This window comes from Leuciscus leuciscus, assembly GCF_965113295.1.
Source record: "Leuciscus leuciscus genome assembly, chromosome: 16".
Lineage (NCBI taxonomy): Eukaryota > Metazoa > Chordata > Actinopteri > Cypriniformes > Leuciscidae > Leuciscus > Leuciscus leuciscus.
In genome coordinates, this window is record NC_138740.1 from 34504883 (window position 1) to 34528626 (window position 23744).

At 40.2% G+C, this 23744-nt stretch overlaps 2 protein-coding genes across 3 annotated transcripts in view; both read right to left on the reverse strand.

The window, feature by feature from the left end:
- Positions 1–2179, reverse strand: part of LOC309478109 (uncharacterized protein) — a 127241-nt gene extending 125062 nt beyond the window's left edge. The window contains exon 1 of one of the 2 annotated variants that reach the window (XM_082141612.1): positions 1939–2179. The gene's annotated coding sequence lies outside the window, so the exon portion shown is untranslated. Of the gene's footprint in view, positions 1–1934 lie in introns of both variants that reach the window. The other variant, XM_082141613.1, reaches the window with a different exon arrangement.
- The window catches only part of LOC309478177 (uncharacterized protein), a 61567-nt gene that overhangs the window by 28046 nt on the left and 9777 nt on the right, over positions 1–23744 (reverse strand). The gene's annotated exons all lie outside the window — the stretch shown is intronic.

Sequence of the window (23744 nt, forward strand, 5' to 3'; positions counted from 1 at the left end):
GCTCACACTGAAGACATTTCAACAAGTTTTATATTTGAAAATCAACAAACAAAAAATAAAACAAGCAGCTCTATGCACTTTTTAAAGCATTTCCTTCCTTATAATGACGGTCGCCAATAGCAACGCATTATAAGACCGCGCACATGCATTGTAACGGCCACCTAGTGTTAAGTAGTGTTCATGACATGAATGTGGATGTGCCTTTAAGATAACTTCTTCTATGGTGTACGTTATTGTATGCATGCTGTTTTTATGTGAGCGCGCACGCACAGTGAGAGTGAGATTGATCACGCAAAGAGGAAGATGACCGCTCTACTGCTGACCGTTGTTTTATTATAATGTGTTTACTTTGATTTGTAGCATGTTTTAGAGTTTTCTTTTCCCTTTTAACATTCGCTCTTCGACATGTATGTGAAGAGTGTGATTAACTGAGAGAAAACATCTATAAAAGTCTCGTGGAACTACCAGTTCATTTGCACTGTCTTGTCTTGTATTCTTCATCTGGGCAGACTTCAAACTCTCTGACAGACGTTACACCATGTATCACAATGGACGCGCTCGCTCGTTTCATTCAAATACAACTTGCCGTCTTGTGTCTCCGTTTTTAATTGTATTGAAAATTTATAAATCAGAGTTGATTTATTGTTTACAGAGTTTGATAATATTGTTGTGATCATCTTGTCTGAACGATTGTTTTGTACGCTGTACATGATTTATAAAAAGGTAAGAAAACATTAATCCCAATTCAATGTCCCCGTAATTAGCCTATGTGGTAAAAAAAAAAAAAAAAAAATCGGTGTAATAAGTGTATACTGAATATAAATTAGTATCCCTTAAATGTCACTCTTATAGTCTTGTTTGAACTTGTTCGTTCGTTCGTCTTTGGCTAAGCCACTTGCTGCGAACTTTTCTTTGCGGAAGCCTCACGTTTATTGATATAAAATAGTTCAACTTAAAACAACATTTCATGCCCAATAATTTCCCAGACGTAGTTTTGGTATTGAGGTCAAAGTTAACTTCCGTTCGCTATACAACAGTCGGTGATGGTCACACAAGACGACTCGGCAGATCTGAAGTTTCCCCCTATTGCAGCGACTTTTTCTTGTGCATGTTCTGCTGACAGGGTGACCATCCTCGATTAAGTTTCCCTCGGGACTTTTGTTAAAGCCAAAATATGACCACACATCAGAATTGGTTCTTTTAAAAGGCTGAAAAATCTCCCGAGCACGGTCACTGCCTTCCGCAATTCCTTCTTGAATAAAAAAAAATAACATTGCGCGCTGCGCCTGCGTCAGACTGTTGCTGGCTGAACAGGATCTAAAATCGCGATAATCAAACACGGTTTTAATGATAATTAAATTTTAAACGATATTACTAACCGTCAGTACATTTTATCGTGGTTTATCGTGAAACCGGTAATCGTCCCATCCCTATTCTGCTCTGCCTGATTTGTTAGATATGGTGGAGAAAACAAGTGTGACCACCAGATGTCGCTAATGCTCATTGTGTTAAAAGCTTCGAGTAATGAACCGTCTTTAGCGCATTTTGATGAAAGCCTCAAACGCTTCAGGAAGCCGCGGTTTCCCATCATCACCACAGTTAATCTAATGTTGATGGTAATGGGTTATTTTGTGGTTTTACAGAGCGGAAGCTTTTTGTCATTTTTTCAACGAGGGGGAAACATCGAGCCCTGCTTACATTAGATATGACTGAGCATTAAAAACTCTGTTTACCAGTTTTCATTTGTTCATTATACAATTAAAACACAACTCATAATCTTCACAAATTGCACTGTGGAAAAAGCAGTCAGTAATGTTTACGAGTGAACAACAGTCAGTTCGTTTAAATTAATTTCTGTGTGATTCACTAAATAAACTGACTCGTTCAGTCGTTTGGATTTCGATTTCTCCTAATAAATGATCAAATGAATGTACTCACAGTCTGAAAAACAGCAGATTTAGAGCAGAATTAACGGCTGTGTTCCACTTCTCATGTTTATGTCCCCTTCCCTTGCTCACTTCTCTTCTTCTCCTAGACTCGGGTGTGTGTCATTGCTTCGGTTGCTCGAGCGCCTCTACTGGCGGATGACAGGCAATGCATCGTGCTAAAGTGAAAGTTGCCCATTCAAAGAAATGTCAAGATATTCTAGCAGATCTTGAACAGTTAAGAAGAAGCAATATTATTTAAACTCTGGAATGAAATAGAATAGATTTTTATCTGCGTGATTTCTCCTGTGCACATTAATGTTTCCATTATGAAACACTTTACACATTTTTTTGTTGTTGTTGTTTGTTTGCATTAATTATTTTCAGTCTGTGAAATTCAGACTTAATTCATTTGTGAAATGATGAGGTTTTTTAAATAGATGCAGCTTGTCTTCATTCACTTCAATTGGGTCTCAAATCATTAAATTCCCGTTATTCAATTCAAATGAAAGAGCCGACTGTAAGCCTACTGTAACAGTACTGTTATTTCTTTATGGTATTTTAGTCATTATCTTCTCGGAAAATTGTAAAAATACAGCAGCCGCACACTCAAACACTGTGCAAGATCAATTTATTTGCAAGCTTTCGGTCTTACGACCTTCTTCAGGCATACAAACAGAGTGAATGTGGCCATACAAAAGGGCTCTTGCCAATCACCTCTCCTGATTGCATAATGCCAGACACCTGTGTTAACATGGCTAAGGCTACAGGGATAGGGAACATGGGAAATGTAGTTCAACATAGCCTATATCAAGTATAGCCTTAGACACAGGGTCTACTGAAAACAAAAAACATAAATTACATCAAAACTTCAAATAGAAAAATACATTATAAGATTACATTGCATCGGCACAAATAGAAAGAACACACTATTCTATGCAAATATCAGGCTATGACCATCATAAAGCATAGAACAGTCTATAGTGATGAGATTAAAGAAACACGCTCATATCAAAATCCTCATTGAGACCCAGTGGTTGTAGAGCTTCTAACATATAGATCCAATACAGCTCTCTCTGACATAGTCACCGTCCTGTCAACATCACCCCCTCTCTGAGAAGTAACCTGTTCTATTCCCTGAAACCTGAGGGAGGATAGAGAATGCGAGTGGTTATTAAAGTGGCGGGCAACAGGATCATTCATATCATTTCGTCTTATTGAACTTTTATGTTCGCTAATTCTTTGCTTCAGAGGGCGAATAGTTTTACCAATATAGATCATATCACATGTGAATTTAAGCATATATACAACATTTTTAGTGTTGCATGTGATAACCCCTCTTACTGGAAAAAAGTTCCCTGTTCTAGGATGTGTGAAAGTGTTTGTTTTCCACGTATTGTGGCACTGAGCACAGTTACCACAAGGGTAATTTCCATGTTTGAGGGGAGCTAAAAGTGTGTGTCTGGGACTTGGTAATATATTGGCTCTAACCAATTTATTTCGTAGGTTTGGCCCTCTTTTGTAAACAAAAATGGGTCGATCTTTGAAATGTTGGATGAGAGCTGGGTCTGAGGTCAAAATGTGCCAATATTTAAGGATGGTACTCTTAAATATGTGAGCCTGAGGGGTATAGGTATGGGGCGCCGTTTGTAAAGCGGCTAACGCTGAAAATAACAGCAACATTTTGTCACATTTAGCTTCAAACAATGTTTAAAAAACTGGTATGAATTTTTGACGGTCACTTTTTACCACATTTACAACAATATTTGTCAACTTAGAGATATTTTAAATAGTTAAATCTAAATATTAAATGTTACACCTAAATGCTAAATCTAAATATAGCCTACATGTTAAATATAAATGTTACATATAAATATAAATGTTAAATATAAATGTTAAATATAAATATAAATGTTAAATATAAATGTTAAATATAAATATAAATGTTAAATCTAAATGTTAAATGTTAAATCTAAATCTAAATGTTAAATCTAAATGTTAAATCTAAATCTAAATGTTAAATCTAAATGTTAAATCTAAATGTTAAAGGGACTATGTGTAGCTTTTTAGGTATTTTATTATCTAAAATCAATATTTTTATTCATAAATATGCCCTCAATGGTGTACAAATACCTATGCCAATGATCAGACTAATCCTCGTAAACGAAGAATTTATTATCTTTATATACATGGGACTCTAACTTAACTTTTCCATATCATTCATCTGATGATGGACGTCTCATGATATTTATTTTAGCACAACTGGGCTGTATTAGGCTATTGATTCCCGTGATTTTGCTTATAAATTTTGATTCAGCCATTAGCCTACCTTCGTGATCACGCAAAGAGGTCTGCCGTGGCGGTCCGTTCAGAATTCGCTTAGAAGCTAGCTCACTTCTTCTGATGAAAGTGGCCACCCCCAGGACCACAACGTGAAACATGATCATGTTAAGACTAAGAATATTATTTTAAGATTAAGGCCATACACATTATCAAAACTATAACAGATTAAAAACGAATTTAAGCATGGCTGATACAAATGAAGGTTTTCAAATAAAATATTTTTTATTAAACAATGACAGACAACAAAAATGTGTGCTTGTGTGTGTGAACAAGAAAAACAAAAACCAGGGGCAGGTGATCCATGAAACAGACAGGACTGGTGATGGCCATAACAATCCTAAAGGTCCAGCATTGTTCTCACAAGCCGCTTCACTCAAGACAATAATAACATAATGAAAAGTTAGTATATCCCAAAAAATTTAATAAAATAAAAGTTGCTATAAAGGTGGTAGCGATTCATTACCGAACTCTTAGCTGACGAAGTCGCGCTAGCTAACTAACGTTAGCTAGCAGGCAGTGCTTGAAAATTGGTTGAAACAACCAACATAAAATATAAATAATTACGCTGTGCATGTACAAATGAAGACCAGTATAAGCATCGCAAAGGGCCTCTGATACAATATAGACAGTTGACAATTCAAAAGAGGTCGATATTTCGGCAACTTAACTCTGGAACAACACGACGCGCAGCAATGTAAGTGAATGGTGTCCAACGCCCAAATGACAGTGTTTGGAACTATTCCGATCTTCATATCCCGGAAGTAGGCGGTTAAAAGCGCCGCCATTATTTACAACGGAGGTCTATGGGAGTGTCGCAACTCTCTCTCTCTATGGCTCTGGTTCCGCCATCTTGAAAAACTATAATAGCAGAGAGGGACAAAAAGTACTAGGCCAACGCGTTTCCACAACGCGTTTTCGTTCAGAACCAGCGTCACGTGACTGAAGCCAGCAGAAGCGGAGGAGCAGAGCAGTGAGAGGCGCTTGTCACTGCACCGGCAAGTTTAAAAGGCTGCACTGCACGGTTATTTATACACCGTTCATTCATACATATGCTGAGTCCCAGGATAAGGAGTCCTCGTCGTCGAAAAAGTTCAAAATAGACCGTAAAAGGAAACGTGACCGGAGATTACAAAAACAAGGGTTAATGTCAGGATAGCTAACGCAGGAGAAAGCTTTCAAAAGAGACCCTGAAGTTTCCTGCTTTCTTCTCGACAGGTAAGTCAATGTTACGGCCTTAATTACAAGCTTTTTTTTCATTGCTTGGTTGTGTACTTTATCGCGAAGCAAAGAGGACATGGAGACTGACAGAATAGACAGAGCAGGTTACTTATGATATAAAAAAATCGCAGCTCTCAGATTCTGTCACTTTTATTACGAAATTCAAACAATATATACTGTTTTTGGCGCTTGTAAATGTGACGCGAGTCACGACGGATCCCTAGCGGCACGTGAACCGATCATCTCTAGCTAGTAAATAAACACAAATGAACAATGTTGAAAGATACAGTACAACTTACCGAAATGTATATTCCTCATACATTATATCGACCAATCAATCAAACAAATGGTAAACAGCTGGAGAACAATTATGTATGTCACAACATTTACCTCAGGAAAGCCATTTAATGACCATATAAAGGCTAGCAGTTAGTTGGCTAGAAAAAAAGAGCTATAAAGAGTATTTTGCTAAATATGTGTACTATATTACATATTTATTATATTTGTATTTATATCATTAAATAAAGTTATTATAATAATAAAAAAACGCATTATGTATCTTTCTGTATGTTTACAGCATTAGGTGAGTTGTTTTTTTCTTGAGAAAAATTAATGCCTATCTTGTGTAGATATCCCCCCCACCCCCGCTCCTCCATAAATCTCACTCCAAGCAAAACTCAAAAGTTGGCAGCTATGTTATATAGACAGTAGAACATTTATAGTTAAAAGTTAAACAGACTCTTTGATGAATAGCAGCTATTGAGTAAAGTAACGAATAGAGAAGGCTCTGATGATGATGATATCTAACAATGCACGTACTTCAAAAAATATAACGAGTAAAGGCGGCATTACTAGTAATTACCATAGTTAATGTTTTTCACAGTCAGTAATTGATAACTAACAATCTTTTTTTCGTTGTTTCAAGTTTCAGTTTCACCAAGAAAAACTCGGAAGTGCTATTATAAGACATCCTGTCATAGCTTTTTGGTACATAACAGCTACCGTAGATGCAACGCGCATTTGAAAAAGTGAGGCGCTGGAGAGCATTATTCATTTGAATGCAAAATACAATTTCACCACTAGATGGGAGAAATTCCTACACAGAGTCCCTTTAAATCTAAATCTAAATATTGAATCTAAATGTTTCGGGTGAAAATAAATATTTAACTAATATGCAAATTCAAAATGCCGGTAACCGGAAGTGCCAAAATAAAAGCTCGAGTGTGTGTTTATAGCATGGTTTATAGTGTCAAATAACGAATAAAAACCATCATAACTATAATATAACGATAATAACTACCTAAAATAATAAACACGTTTGGAGAAACTGTAGAGTTTCGTGATGAGAGTGATGACATGACATTCAGTCAAAGTGAGCCCCCTCGTGGCTGGCTATTATGGCTGCAGGTCATAAGTCCCGCACTTTTCATAAAAGTGACACTAGCCTACTCTTCAAATACAGTTTCTCCAAATGTGTTTATTATTTTAGGTAGTTATTATCACGATAATCCATGTCCAAGAGTCCATTTCCTCGGATGAGATGGTTTTTATTCGTTATTTGACACTATAAACCATGCTATAAACACACACTGACCTCCTCAAGCTTTTATTTTGGCACTTCCGGTTACCGGCATTTTGATTTTGCATATTAGTTAAATATTTAGTTTCACCCGAAACATTTAGATTCAACATTTAGATTTAGATTTAACATTTAGATGTACAGTGCCCTCCACAATTATTGAACCCCCTGGTAAATATGATCAAAATGGGCTGTAAAAAATAAATCTGCATCGATTATCCTTGTGATCTTTCATTCAAAAAATGTGCAAAATTCTAACCTTTCATTGAAGTAAAAGAATTGAAAGTGGGGGGAAAATCACATTATGAAATAAATGTTTTTCTCCAAAACACGTTGGCCACAATTATTGAAACCCTTTTATTAAATACTTTTTGCAATCTCCTTTTGCCAAGATAACAGCTCTGAGTCTTCTCCTATAATGCCTGATGAGTTTGGAGAATAACTGACAAGAGATCAGAGACCATTCCTCCACACAGAATCTCTCCAGATCCTTCAGATTCCCAGATCCATGTTGGTGCTTCTTCTCTTCAGTTCAGCCCACTCATCAGGTCAGGGAACTGAGACGGTCATGGCAGAAGCTTCATTTTGTGCTCCACAACAAATTTTTGTTTTGATTTTGATGTTTGTTTTGGATCGTTGTCCTGATGGAAGATCCAACCACGGCCCATTATAAGATTTCTAGCAGAAGGCGTCAGGTTTTGATTTTTTATCTGTTGATATTTGATAGAATCCACAATGCCATGTATCTGAACAAGAAGTCCAGGACCTCCAGCAGAAAAATATGCCCACAACATTAAAGATCCAATGGTATATTAAATTGTACACATGGGGTACTTTTTATCCTTGTGTTCACCAAACCCATCTAGTGTGTTTGCTGCCAAAAAGCTCTGTTTTAGTCTCATCTGACCACAGAACCCTGTGTTGTTTGAAGATCCAGTCGTGTCTGACAATTAAATTTGCTGGAATTTGTTTTTGGATGAGCGAGGAGGTTTTTTTTTAAACCCTCCCAAACAACATGTGGGGATGTAGGGGTTGTTTGATAATTTTTCTCTGCAATTCTCCATCTGTGATCCTTGGAGAGTCTTTGGCCACTCAAACTTTCATACTCGCCGTGCATTAAGACAGTATAGACACACGTCCTTTTCCTGGCAGATTCATAACATCTTTAGTTGGTTATAACTTCTTAATTATTGCCCTGATGGTCAAAATGGGGATTTTCAATTCTTTAGCTATTGTCTTACAGCCACTTTCTAGTTTGTGATGCTCAACAATCTTTTGCTACGCATCAGAACTGTATTCTGTGGTTTTACTCATTGTGATGGATGATTAAGGGGATTTGGCCTTTGTGTTTCCTCATATTTAAACTCCTGTGAAACACGAAGTCATAGCTGGACAGTTTCATGTTCCTAGTCACCCTGGTGTACTAAAAAAGGTAAATATTAATGGGAATATACTTCAGAGATATTTTACTCGTAAAAAATTCTAGGGGTTTCAATAATTGTGGCCAACATGTTTTGGAGAAAAACATTTATTTCATAATGTGATTTCCCCCCACTTTCAATTCTTTTACTTCAATGAAAGGTTAGAATTTTGCACATTTTTTGAATGAAAGATCACAAGGATAATCGATGCAGATTTATTTTTTACAGCCAATTTTGATCATATTTACCAGGGGGTTCAATAATTGTGGAGGGCACTGTAGATTCAACATTTAGATTTAGATTTAACATTAAGATTTAAGATTTAACATTTAGATTTAGATTTAACATTTAGATTTAGATTTAGATTTAGATTTAGATTTAACATTTAGATTTAGATTTAACATTTAGATTTAACATTTAGATTTAACATTTAGATTTAACATTTAGATTTAGATTTAACATTTAACATTTAGATTTAGATTTAACATTTAGATTTAGATTTAATATTTAGATTTAACATTTAACATTTAGATTTAGATTTAACATTTAGATTTAGATTTAGATTTAGCATTTAGATTTAACATTTAACATTTAGGTGTAACATTTAATATTTAGATTTAACTATTTAAAATATCTCTAAGTTGACAAATATTGTTGTAAATGTGGTAAAAAGTGACCGTAAAAAATTCATACCAGTTAAATACAACATTGTTTGAAGCTAAATGTGACAAAATGTTGCTGTTATTTTCAGCATGAGATGCTTTACAAACGGCGCCCCATATATAGGTGGTAATACAAGTTACTGAAAAATTATTTTCTTCCTGGATACTCTTTGTCAATAAGATCTGTCTTGATTTCGACAGGGCAGCCTGATGGGCGTCCTCAACACACTGAGCAGAATAGCCCCTTTCTAGAAACCTTTGTTTCATTTCCAAAGACTTTTCTATGTAATCTTCATCAGAATGGCATATGCGCCTCAGTCTATAAAACTGACTCTTAGGTAAGCCATTTTTCAAGGCTTTAGGATGGGCACTACTTGCCAAAAGGAAGGTGTTACGGTCAGTGGGTTTCCTGTAAAGTGTGGTAATGAGGCCTCCATCCTTTAACTCAATCCACATGTCAAGAAAAGATACACGTTGTAGATCATATTCAATTGAGAATTTTAAATCAGCATAAACACCATTCAAAAAAGACACGAACTCTAAGAGTTCTTCCCTTTTCCCTTGAAAAAGACAGAATATATCATCAAGATATCTGTACCACTTAAGGATTTTTTGACAAAAGGGGTTCCTGTCAAGATTGAAGACAAAGTTACACTCAAACATACCCATATATAAATTGGCAAAGTCTGGAGCGAAGGTGGAACCCATGGATGTGCCTTTTAGCTGTAAATAAAACTCCCCTACAAAGGAAAAGTAATTTAGCTTAAGGACTAGAGAGGCCAATTCACAAATAAATTCACTGGGGGGGAAATCAGTGCGATCTTGGAGTTAAAAACCTAAGGCATCTAATCCTCGTTCATGGGGTATATTTGTATAGAGGCTTTCTACATCTATTGTGACCAGAAAAATATCACCAGGAAGATCGTTAATTTCTGCGATCTTATTAATGACATCAGTTGAGTCCTTGATATAGGATGGAAGTTTAGAAACATACGGCTTAATATAATGGTCCACATAGTTAGACAAGGGTTCCAAAAGGGAATCATTGGAAGCCACAATGGGTCGACCTTTTGGCTCTATAAGGCTCTTGTGGATCTTAGGTAGCATATAGAATATAGGAATCACAGGATGTTCACAATTAAGGAAATCATACACATCTTTGGATATCCAGTTCAAAGATAAAGCCATGTTCGTAACATTAAGAATTTTCTTTTGAAAATCTAAGGTAGGATTAACCTTAAGCTTCCTGTAGAACTGTTCGTATAAGTGGCGATAAGCTTCTTTTTTATAATCAGCCATATTCTGCACTACAATCGCACCCCCCTTATCAGCTGGTTTGATAATGATATCATTATCTCTAGAGAGTTCTTCTATGGCCAATCTTTCAAGATAGGTCATAGAAACAAACAACATTCAAACACAGCTCAATCCTCTCAAGCCCTTCTCCCTCAGTGAACGTCAAGCTCTTCACAGAGCTAAAACAGTGATCGCAACGATCACGCCGCTGTGGAAAACAAACATATCCCTCAAGTTCCGCGCTCCTTCTCTCTTCACTCTGATGTTATATAGGCTATCCAGCCTAGATACTAAACCGGCTGCAGGTGCGCAGGGGGCGGAGCCTATTAGGAAAGAGAGAACCGGATCAATGAAAGAGATACACACAAATAAACTAACTCTGGCCGTAACAGGTCATATTAGAATAAGAATAGTCTCTAGTGTACTTGTCCAGAATTTCTTTTTCAACCACTCTGCAAAATGTTTGGATAGTAGAATTTTCACAACTAGGAACGAATTTACTCTTGTTCCTAAAAATAGATTTATCAGATCTTTGCATATCAGAATCACCAAACATGTGCTTCAGTTTAAGCTTTCTAAAAAAGCGAAATAAATCTATTTTAATTTCAAAAGAATCAACTGAGCATGTAGGAACAAAACTTAGTCCTTTAGATAAAGCAGAGAGTTCATGCGTGGTCAGTACCTTGTTAGAGAGATTGACTACCGGGTTTTCACCCACAGACGCGTGTTGTATGGCCACATTCACTCTGTTTGTATGCCTGAAGAAGGTCGTAAGACCGAAAGCTTGCAAATAAATTGATCTTGCTCAGTGTTTGAGTGTGCGGCTGCTGTATTTTTACAATTTTCCATGATGATTTAGTTTAGCAGCACCTCACTACAAGACTTCATTGACGGATGAGCGGAGGCTTTTTCTATAGTCATTATCTTCTCAAAAGTGGTGTTATTATCAGAATTGAGTTATTCCAGCACTGTTAAACTATCAATCCTTCAATTCAGTTTAGAGAGAAGCTGAAAGAATATTGATGAGGGTTAAACTAAAACTACACGTGTTGCTGAAACTATAGCATTTACTCGTATACACGATGGACTCAAAAAGCCCAAAGTGTATATTCTGTAATCATGGAATTGTTTCTAAACGACTATTTGCACCTGGATAATTGAGAGTGATTGTAAGTGTGATGATCATCTGCTAAATGAGCAACAACGACCACAATTCACTCCTTCAGTCAGTGAAGCTCCCACAGCCGTTCATGAGAGTTTAAATGCTGGGGAATATTCCCATCTTCCTGTGACCTTGACCAAATTGACTACGCCACCCCCACTTATGGGATGGGGGACCCTAACAATGATGACTTTAACACAGGCAGTTCAAATGAATGAACCAGAAGTCAGAGTGCAAAAAGTTGATGCTTTATTAAAATGACAGATACAATCCTTCACAGATATGGTGGTTGAAATAACCTGATTGGTAGCACTGTTGTTCAGAAAATGTTTCACAAACTTACGAGAATAAAACAAACCAAAACCTCAAAAGAACCAAAAACAGATACCACAACAACCCCACTCAATTTAAGAAAACATCAAACAAAGAAAACAAAACAAATGAAAACAATGCACCAAACTATCAGAATTAAAGTACTTAAGAAAAATGATAAATTAAAGAAAACAAATGATGAATCTAACCTTTGAATTAATTAAGCTGGACAATTATAATGCAAATTAAATTATATAACAGAAGACAATGAGAGATATGGCACTCAAAATAAACAAATCAAACTGAAATCATAAACTGGAAAATTATAATGCAAATTAAATTATATAACAGAAGACAATGAGAGATATGGCACTCAAAATAAACAAATCAAACTGAAATCATAAACTGGAAAACACACCACATGGGAGGAAACAAAAATCAAAACCCAATAAAAATCAAAACCAATCAAACCATATATCAAACACACAAACCAATAAAGCCTCCCATACAGTGGTACACCAGTAAATAAGACAGAAAGATTTCAAAAAAATTAATACCATAAAACGCTACAACGATGACATGATTATCCAATTAACGAAAGAAAACAAAATAAATCAAAATTTCAGTGGGAAAAGAAACGATGACCACCGCCCAAAGAAGGTTTCGAAACCTGTAATTAAAACCAATTCACATTTTATTTCACATAAAAATCAACATATTCTACCTTAAAACAAACGTGTAAAATACTCACGTAGGCCTACTCAATACACTATAGTTCACTTGGTTGGCTGAGACATAAGAGTCTCAATAAGCGGCAAGAGTGAGTTGTAACGCAGTCTATTCCTTACAAACGTCCGTCAATGCTGGCACTTGCAACTCAGCCGAGTATAGACACCAATGATCCTAAAAATACACATTCTAGGTCTTTAGCACCACCCTTTACATAAATCATTAATAAACTTAACCATGCACTCACGTCGAGCGTTCTCAGATCAACAAGTCATCGGCACAGGAATGATCCTAAAAATACATTCACAGGTAGCCAAGCCCAGACGCAGGGTGACACGCACACTGCATTCTCCGATCAACAGGTCTTCAGCGCAGGAATAATCCTAAGACACATTTGCAGGCACATTATACTAACTTATCTCCTATTAAGATCAACTCATAAAAAAACTTGTTTACTCACATTGAATTCAAGTACAGCATTAACACACAAGCAGTTCTTCCAACGCGCCAGTAAAAGGAGAGACCACGCACACTCGTGCATTAAGCGGAGAATGAGAACAAACGCTCTTTCATCGACACCCGCGAGACTTTAAATGCGGCCGACCCAATCACCCCACCTGCCCACTTAAAGGCATAGCATACTCATTCTGGTTACATCCACCCCCTCTTTCAAAAGTCGCCGTCCCGGTGACAGCGCTTATCCCCATCATACCCATCCTAGTCCCAAGGTCTAAAAGGGACATATAGGCAACTTACGGAGGCTGAACTTTGGGGGGCTTGATCTTCCAAGGGTTGTACCGGCCTTGGCAGATTAAATGGATTTGTATGCTGGCCAGCCCTCGTTCTAACCGACCGACGTAAACCAAGTTCTGCCCGCCCCGGCTCAGGTTCCCGTTCTAAATGATCGTAAAGTCCAGGAACTGGCTCTAGGGAGTCTGGGGAATCAAGTACCTGTTCCACTGGACACTGGAAATCTGGGGGATCAATGACTTGTTCAGTTAAACACCTGCCCAACTCCCGCTCACCCACATCTTGCCCAACTACTGCTGGACCTCCCTCCTGGGCTACACGTAGAACCGTAGTCTCCTCCTCTGACATTTCATCCTCCTCAGCTAATTGCCTCCAATGACCATGCTCCGGCGACAGCAATCCTGCTGGGGGACAATTTGCCTCAACCTCACATTCATCCAAGGGTACATACCCATCAGGAAGCTCTCGCAATTCCGAGCGGTGGACATTCTTCACGTACCCCACGGTGTCTTGCGGTCTTACCTTATACACAGTGCCCACCCCATCCAAACACTCTACTACCTCATACACCTTCGCGCCCCACACATCCTGAATCTTATGCCGGCCTGGGAAATGATTCTTACAAAGAACCCGAGTACCAACTGGCAAAAGAGGCACAGATTCTGGATGGTGACGTGCTCGCTGGGCTGCTGCCACCCCCAGCTGCTGCCTAGCCTTAACGTACACAGAGGCCAAATGGTCCCGATGACTCGCCACCCAGTCTTGGACAGTCACTGGTGTACTCCCGTCCTCTATCCCTAAAAGGGCATCCACGGGAAGCTTTGGCTTCTGGCCAAACATAAGCTCGTAGGGAGAGTAGCCGGTGGATTGATGGGCGCAGGTATTGTAGGCAAAAAGTAACTGTGGTAAAGACTGAGGCCATACCCTTTTCTTTTCAATGGGCAAAGTGCGCAATAGATCATGCAAAGTGCGATTAAACCTTTCGCACTGCCCATTTCCCTCAGGATGATATGCTGTAGTCCTACTCTTCTGGACCCCGTATAGATGACACAGTCGCTTAAGCAATTCTCCCTCAAAATTCCGCCCCTGATCTGAATGAATGCGTTTTGGCACCCCATAAACATAGAACCACCTCTCAGTCAGGATACGGACCACAGTGCTTGCCTTTTGGTCTCGAGTTGGATAAGCTTGGGTAAACTTAGAAAACACGTCAGTAACTACGAGCACATTCTCACATCCATTACTTGCCCGCTCCAAGAGTGTAAAGTCAATCACGAGAATTTCCAAAGGCTTTGAAGCCATCAAATGTCCCATAGTTGTCCGAACTTTAGGGCGTAAAGCCTTAGCGACCACACAGCGCTCACATTTGATACACCATTGCTCAACATCGTGACGCAGATTGGGCCAGAAACATCTCTCTCTCACCAGAGTGGTTGTCCTCTCTATACCTTGATGCCCGTGATGGTCATGAAGGCCCTCCAACACTTCCTTCCGTAAAACCCCAGGCAACAACACCTGAAGCACTCTAACCTTTCCTGGAGCCAAAAAAACGTCCCTATACAAAACTCCATCTACCTGTCGAACACGTTTCCACTGGCGAACAAGCTCCATTACTTCCCTAGACTCCCTAGCTCTTTCATAACGAGTAGGGACCACTCCTCTTCGCCAATATTTCAAAAATGCAGAAATATGCATGTCTGCCGCCTGAAGAGCTTGCATATCTGCCTTCTCACGAGAGGGCAGAACTGCTATTTCTGAGGCTAAGGTACAGTCCAAAGCAGAGCTTAAACACTGAACTAATGAAAGCTCGTGGGGTACGGTTATACCAGAAGCAATTTCCCTGACCCTTTCAGAAGCTGGATTCACAGGCAGGCGGGAGAGTGCATCCGCATTGCGATTGGCTGTACCAGGACGATATTTCAGCTCAAAATCAAACAACGCCAACTGTGAGGCCCACCGCTGCTCTACGGCAGCCAACTTGGCAGTCTGCAGATAACTCAAAGGATTGTTATCTGTAAACACCACGAACTTGACACCCAGCAAGTATTCCCGAAACTTCTCGGAGACGGCCCACTTAAGGGCCAAGAGCTCCAATTTCATTGAACTGTAGTTTAACATATTTCTTTCTGCAGGGCGCAGACCCCGACTGGCGTAAGCGATAGGCCTCCGCTGCCCCTCCTGTTCTTGAGACAATACGGCACCAAGGCCGACCTGGCTAGCGTCTATCTCTAACACAAATGGCTTAGTGAAATCAGCATAGCCTAAAACTGGGGCCTCTATCAGCGACTTCTTCAAAGCCACAAAGGCATTCTCCACAACTTCGGTCCACCGTCCTTCCAACAGAGTATTAGTACCTGAACCTCGCTTCTTTCCCTTACCTTGGAGCTCCCCTACTAATCGATGTAGAGGTGCTGCTAATTGAGCAAAACCCTCTACAAACCTTCTGTAGTATGATGCAAAACCCAAAAAGGAGCGTAACTCCAAAAGATTACTGGGCCGCTTCCAGTTGGCTACAGCGCTGATCTTCTCTGGGTCAGTAGACACTCCCTGGGAGGAAATTATGTGGCCAAGGTACCTAACCCTTTTTTGGAAAAAATGGCATTTCTGGAACTTCAATTTTAGATTATTTTGTTGAAGACGTCCCAAAACCATCTCCAACCGCTGAAGATGTTGTTCAAAGGAACCAGAAAAGATGACGATGTCATCCAAATATAGCAAAAGTGACTGGAACCGTTGATCACCAAAAATCCTCTCCATAAGCCTCTGGAAAGTACTGGGTGCATTGCACAAACCAAAAGGCATTCGATTGTCTTCAAAAAGCCCAAATGGAGTGCAGAAAGCGGTCTTCTCCTTATCCCGTTCAATCACTGGAACTTGGTTGTACCCACTCGCCAAGTCAAGAGTAGAAAACCACTTAGAACCTGTTAGCGCATCAAGCGATTCCTCAATCCTTGGAAGTGGGTAAGCATCTTTCCGTGTTTTTGCATTGAGTTGGCGGTAATCAACACAAAGACGGATACTCCCATCTTTTTTTTGCACAATCACAATAGGTGATGAGTAGGGGCTACAACTAGGCCGAACTACACCCTGTTCAAGCAGCTCACTAATATGAGTTTTAACTTGCTCATACTGAGAGGGAGGCAACCGACGATACCGCTGCCGAACAGGAGCATTGTCTAGCACTGGAATCTCATGTTGGACTAGGTGAGTACACCCCAAGTCACCCTCTTTTTTACTAAACACGGAACTAAAACGGGTCAAAAGGCATTTAGCCTGCTGAGATTGAGCAGTGGATAACGAAGGCCATGACGCCTCATTAAAATCCAAGGATAACCCGCTACCTGCCTCCATGACCTGATTACAACTCACCATGTCCTGACTATTCACACTCTCCTCCAACTCCGGTTCCAGAACTGACTGCAGATTGACCATATACAGCTGGCCTAAAAGAGTTTTTGGCCTAAGCCATTGGTCCTTCTCTCCCAAATTTACTACAGGAACATGAACTACACCCTGCTCTACTGGTAATAAACTCTTTGAGATAAGGATATTCGCAGGTAGTGCCCCTTCCTCACCTATTGGGGGCTCCAAGAATACAGAAGTAATAACACGTGCCATACCTTGACAACCATTTATAGGAACCCATTGAAGGGAACCCGCTGGCACTCGTATAGCCGGTCCTGCCCTTACAACTGCCTTCCCCAAGAACCCAGACTCAGCAGTCAGAGCTAAACTTTGGCACTCCAAAAGGGCCTGCTTCCACTCCTTCCCTGCTTGCTTAACCGTGAGGGAGGAAAATAAACGCTCTTCATATTGGCAGAAAAGCTCTTGATAGCAACAGTTCAAAACATTCATGCCCAAGAGACCTGGGACTGCAAGCTTTTGTTGCCGTATAAGAGGATCTAGTGGATCTCTCATAATTAGTATCCCCATTTTAGGTAGAATTTTACCCAAAACCTCGACTTCCAGCTCCAAGTAGCCACAATAGGGAATGTCCAGCCCATTAGCAGCCTTCAACCGTAACCAGCTACAAGGTTTCAAACATTCCCTGATATGCAATGGAAATGCAGACTCAAAGAAGCTCTCTGTGACCATTGACACCATAGATCCAGTGTCCAGTAAGCAGGGAGTTTTCACACCCCCAAAACAAACTTCCACTATAGGGCACTGCCCAATAAGTTGGACCACATCTTCCTCAAATACCCCTTTAGAGCCAAAAGGACCCCCCTCTGGTGCCAAGCTCCCAACACCAGAGGGTGCTAGTTTCCCGGCTGCACTGGGGTTTCCTGTACAACTGTTTGATCTCGCACCTGAGATGACTGTCCCTGGCCAATTCCTACCCCCTCTCTCACACTCACGTGCATGCCTGCTAAGTCAGATCTGCAAAACCTTGCAATATGACCAGCTTTATTGCAACGCATGCAGATCGGCTTACCATCGGCTTGGAAACGGGCAGAACCCAGCCGGGAGCCAACAGCACCCCCTACAGGATTTGATGGATTTATACTCAAGTGCTTCAAAATAGCATCCAGCTGCGCCTGTTGTTTACGGAGACAATCTTTAAGCTCGCCCAATTCATTAGTGGATTCGGAGGAAAATCGATTTGACCTATACGTCTCCACCACCTGAACGTCTGCAGCGCAAGAATGAGCTCGAGATCTTACACTAGGGGTGTCTCCCTCGTCTGCCCACCGTATAGCCTCAGCACGAACCTCCAGAAATGACATCTCAGCATTTAACCGCACCTGTCGTTTCAGCTCCCTACGAAGGGTATTATCACGCATATGTTCAATAAACTGATCACGTAATGTGTGGTCTGGGTTACAAATACCTGTCAAGTTCTTACGTTTCATTGCCTCCATTAGAGCCATGAGAGCGTGCGAGTATTCACGGAGCGACTCTCCCTCCAGCTGGCGGCGTTGAAAAAACTGCTTCTGCAAACCAACCAAAGACTGAGAACAACCATACATATCAAGCAAGATTGTAAAGATTTTTTCAGGATCATCCCTATCACTAGAAGGGTGAAACTTTACTTCAGCCTTAGCTTCTCCATCTAAAAGATCATAGACGAACAAAGCTTTCTCGGCCACAGGGACTGGACGAACTATCAAAGACCGACGTACTTCTTCAACCCAATCTTCCACCGTCAATAAATCAATAGACCTCCTCCCAGAAAACCTGGGACACTTTCTTTCACGTGGAACACAAACATAACGTTCAGATACCGGAATGTTAGCAGATGGACGGGCACCAACATCACGTCTAGGACTAGCAGATTGAGCCTCACCAACAACCTCCACGGGCCTCCTTACGAGTTCTTGTCGAAGTTGCTGGTTATCTGTCTGCAATTGTTGTACCAATTCAGTCAAGACTTTAAGTTGTTCCTCCATAGTGATCTGTAACATACACACAAAAGCAACCCAGAAAACAACTGACGATGGATGAGGATCACTGCTCGTAACAAAATAATTTTTTTCGGTCTTTTGCAACCACCGTTTCTTTCCCCACCCCACAAAATACACACTTTAAAACAACACAACCATTTGCACTCAGCCTTCTTTAATATATAATCCCGCCGACTACGCCAAGTGTGACCTTGACCAAATTGACTACGCCACCCCCACTTATGGGATGGGGGACCCTAACAATGATGACTTTAACACAGGCAGTTCAAATGAATGAACCAGAAGTCAGAGTGCAAAAAGTTGATGCTTTATTAAAATGACAGATACAATCCTTCACAGATATGGTGGTTGAAATAACCTGATTGGTAGCACTGTTGTTCAGAAAATGTTTCACAAACTTACGAGAATAAAACAAACCAAAACCTCAAAAGAACCAAAAACAGATACCACAACAACCCCACTCAATTTAAGAAAACATCAAACAAAGAAAACAAAACAAATGAAAACAATGCACCAAACTATCAGAATTAAAGTACTTAAGAAAAATGATAAATTAAAGAAAACAAATGATGAATCTAACCTTTGAATTAATTAAGCTGGACAATTATAATGCAAATTAAATTATATAACAGAAGACAATGAGAGATATGGCACTCAAAATAAACAAATCAAACTGAAATCATAAACTGGAAAATTATAATGCAAATTAAATTATATAACAGAAGACAATGAGAGATATGGCACTCAAAATAAACAAATCAAACTGAAATCATAAACTGGAAAACACACCACATGGGAGGAAACAAAAATCAAAACCCAATAAAAATCAAAACCAATCAAACCATATATCAAACACACAAACCAATAAAGCCTCCCATACAGTGGTACACCAGTAAATAAGACAGAAAGATTTCAAAAAAATTAATACCATAAAACGCTACAACGATGACATGATTATCCAATTAACGAAAGAAAACAAAATAAATCAAAATTTCAGTGGGAAAAGAAACGATGACCACCGCCCAAAGAAGGTTTCGAAACCTGTAATTAAAACCAATTCACATTTTATTTCACATAAAAATCAACATATTCTACCTTAAAACAAACGTGTAAAATACTCACGTAGGCCTACTCAATACACTATAGTTCACTTGGTTGGCTGAGACATAAGAGTCTCAATAAGCGGCAAGAGTGAGTTGTAACGCAGTCTATTCCTTACAAACGTCCGTCAATGCTGGCACTTGTAACTCAGCCGAGTATAGACACCAATGATCCTAAAAATACACATTCTAGGTCTTTAGCACCACCCTTTACATAAATCATTAATAAACTTAACCATGCACTCACGTCGAGCGTTCTCAGATCAACAAGTCATCGGCACAGGAATGATCCTAAAAATACATTCACAGGTAGCCAAGCCCAGACGCAGGGTGACACGCACACTGCATTCTCCGATCAACAGGTCTTCAGCGCAGGAATAATCCTAAGACACATTTGCAGGCACATTATACTAACTTATCTCCTATTAAGATCAACTCATAAAAAAACTTGTTTACTCACATTGAATTCAAGTACAGCATTAACACACAAGCAGTTCTTCCAACGCGCCAGTAAAAGGAGAGACCACGCACACTCGTGCATTAAGCGGAGAATGAGAACAAACGCTCTTTCATCGACACCCGCGAGACTTTAAATGCGGCCGACCCAATCACCCCACCTGCCCACTTAAAGGCATAGCATACTCATTCTGGTTACATTCCCACAGGAGAAGAAGAAGCAAGCAGGAGGAATTACTCCAGGAGAAACTATGGACTTACTATTGTAAAGATGGAGATTAAGGAAGAACCCTGCAGAATAAAAGATGAAGATACAGAGGAACAAATAGGTTGGTGTTTTCCTTCATTCTCTTTAATGACTGATGAGGAACATTAAGATGAAAACTGACATATACAAATAACATCTAAAACTAGATACTAGTAGACTCAATGGTAAACTGGATTTGTGCGAAATTGAGATTTTGCTATTTATTTTTGTTTCTCATTTATCCTTTTATTGAATTATGGGAATTTAATTTGTTTATTTTAGACCTGAAACCTCATTATTTCACAAATGAAGATGGAAATGCAGTCGTTTCAAAGACTGAAGAGAATTTCACACTGAAACAAGCTGGAAAATCTGGAGTCAAAGGATCTTTAACCTGCTCTGAGTGTGGAAAGAGTTTTGTATATAAATCAACCCTGAACAGACACATGATGATTCACTCTGGAGAAAGGCCTTATACATGCACTCAGTGTGGAAAAAGTTTCATTTGGAAAAGATACCTAAATGATCACATGAGAATTCACACTGGAGAAAAAAATGTTCACATGCTCTCAGTGTGGAAAGAGTTTCACATCTAAAAGTCATCTGCGCCGTCAGTCACTCTGGAGTGAGATCATTCAGCTGTGATCAGTGTGATAAAACATTTGTTTGTTCATCAAACTTAAGAAAACACATTCACTTTCATGCTGGTGTGAAGCCTCACTTTTGTTCTTCTTGTGGAAAGAGTTTTTCACAACTGGAACATTTAAAAGTGTATGAGCGTCTTCAGACCTTATATGTGCTCTGACTGTGGGAAGAGCTTTAGAATATCCAGCAGCTTAATAAGACACCAGAGAATTCACACTGGAGAGAAACCGCACAAGTGCTCACACTGTGGAAAGAGTTTCTCTCAGTCAGGTAGCCTGAAAGATCATGAGAGAATTCATACTGGAGAGAAGTCGCACCAGTGCTCTACATGTGGGAAGAGTTTCAGTCATTTGTCTACTAGCATTGACCGAAGGTGTAAGCAAAAGATGGAATAACCTTTAATACATTAATTTAATTTAATCTAAAATTAGTATTGAAGTTTGATTGTTTGATAAGGGGAACTGGTTAAAATGGTTGTGAATTGCATTCTAAGTGTTGCATGTTTTGTTCTTCCGACACCCGTATTGATCCTCTGTTGTGTTGCAAAGATTGGAATCCACTGCATGTAATGAGTGATTATGCTCAAGGTATTAATCAATATTCTTTCTTCTAAATATCAAATGAGTTGAATGACTTCTCTGGAGATTTTACTTTGTTACTGAAGTTACCAGTGTGATCACTGAAATGTTCATTTCATGTAATCTTTAATGTCTGTATTTGATATCTGAATGCAGTAACAGTGCTTGCTTATTTAGCCCGGCTTCCAGAAATGAAATGGGGACATGTGTTGTGTTTGAGTTTGTGTCTATAGTTTAAGGGACCATTTCTCAGTTAAAGCCTATATTTACCATTTAGACTAAAGTGTAGTTCTCCTTGGGAGACGTGGGTGTGTGTGTAGGGTATAACTGCTGTGTGTGTGTGTAGGGTATAACTGCTGTGTGTGTGTGTGTGTGTGTGTGGGGGGGGGGGGGGGTATAACTGCTGTGTGCTTGTGTGTGTGTGTGGTGTAGGGTATAACTGCTGTGTGTGTGTGTGTGTGTGTGTGTGTGGTGTAGGGTATAACTGCTGTGTGTGTGTGTGTGTGGTGTAGGGTATAACTGCTGTGTGTGTGTGTGTGTGTGTGGTGTAGGGTATAACTGCTGTGTGTGTGTGTGTGTGTGTGTGTGTGTGTGTGTGTGTGTGTGTGTGTGTGTGTGTGTGTGTGTGTGTGTGTGTGTGTGTGTGTGTGTGTGTGGTGTAGGGTATAACTGCTGTGTGTGTGTGTGTGTGTGGTGTAGGGTATAACTGCTGTGTGTGTGTGTGTGTGTGTGTGTGTGTGTGTGTGTGTGTGTGTGTGTGTGTGTGTGTGTGTGTGTGTGTGTGTGTGTGTGTGTGTGTGTGTGTTTGTGTGGTGTAGGGTATAACTGCTGTGTGTGTGTGTGTGTGTGTGTGTGTGTGTGTGTGTGTGTGGTGTAGGGTGTAACTGCTGTGATCTTTGTAAGCGGGGCGGTCTACAAACTCCTGTGTGAGTCTTGAAGCTGAACTTCTGCTGAACTTCTGCTGATGAAACTGCAAACTATCTTCAGTAAAACTTTTCTTCAGTTCTTTATAATTCTGACTCCGGGTCTACACTCCGTTACAAAGAGCACGCCACTCATACCGCGCACACTATCACTGCAGTCAGCGTGCCCGCTACGAAGCGTGCGCCACCACAGATAGTCACTGCTCCTACAACAGCTCTAATAGAGCAAGATATGAGTCTTCACGAATCAGTCCGAGCCCGTCATAAGACACGCTTCCTGTTTAGCTCAGGCGGCTGGAGAATTGTTTACTGTAGAAAACAGGCCCACTGCACTGTGGGCACCTCTACAAACAGACAAAGCACATAAAGAGTATGTTTCAAGCACACAACACACGGGTTTGCAGTGCCCCTTAACTAGGCGGCCCCTTCCCAGTTGTCACTCTGACTTTGCCCCAGGCGAAAGCCCAACACTCAATATGTGCACAAATCACAATATAAGGGTATCATGTCCCCCTGTGTTAGGTGGCCCGTCCCCGAACATGTGTCAAACCCTAGCCGCACAAACCTTGGCTGGCAACCCATCCCCGGTGTGTCGAGTTGGGTTATAAACACAATAAAGCGAGGCTACCCGCTCCAATTCGCTCACAGACCCCCAAAGTTTCAGGCGGTCGTCAAGACTTCGGTGAGAAGTGGCGTGTGTCACGTGCTTCGCTCCGCAATACAAAATCTGTTAGCAAAAGGGGCGATAGAATTAGTCCCCCCCCCCCCCCCCGTGCAAAAACACTCAGGGGTTTTCAGCCGCTATTTTCTAGTTCCGAAAAAAGACGGCGGCATCAGACCCATACTAGATTTGAGACATTTGAACAGGGCTCTCATGAGACATCTCGGTCTGGCCCTAGCAACCCGTACATTTACGAAGTGCATGGCTTTCTCCTCTGAGACATCGGGGAGTGCGCGTGCTAAATTATCTCGACGACTGGCTGGTCTTGGCTC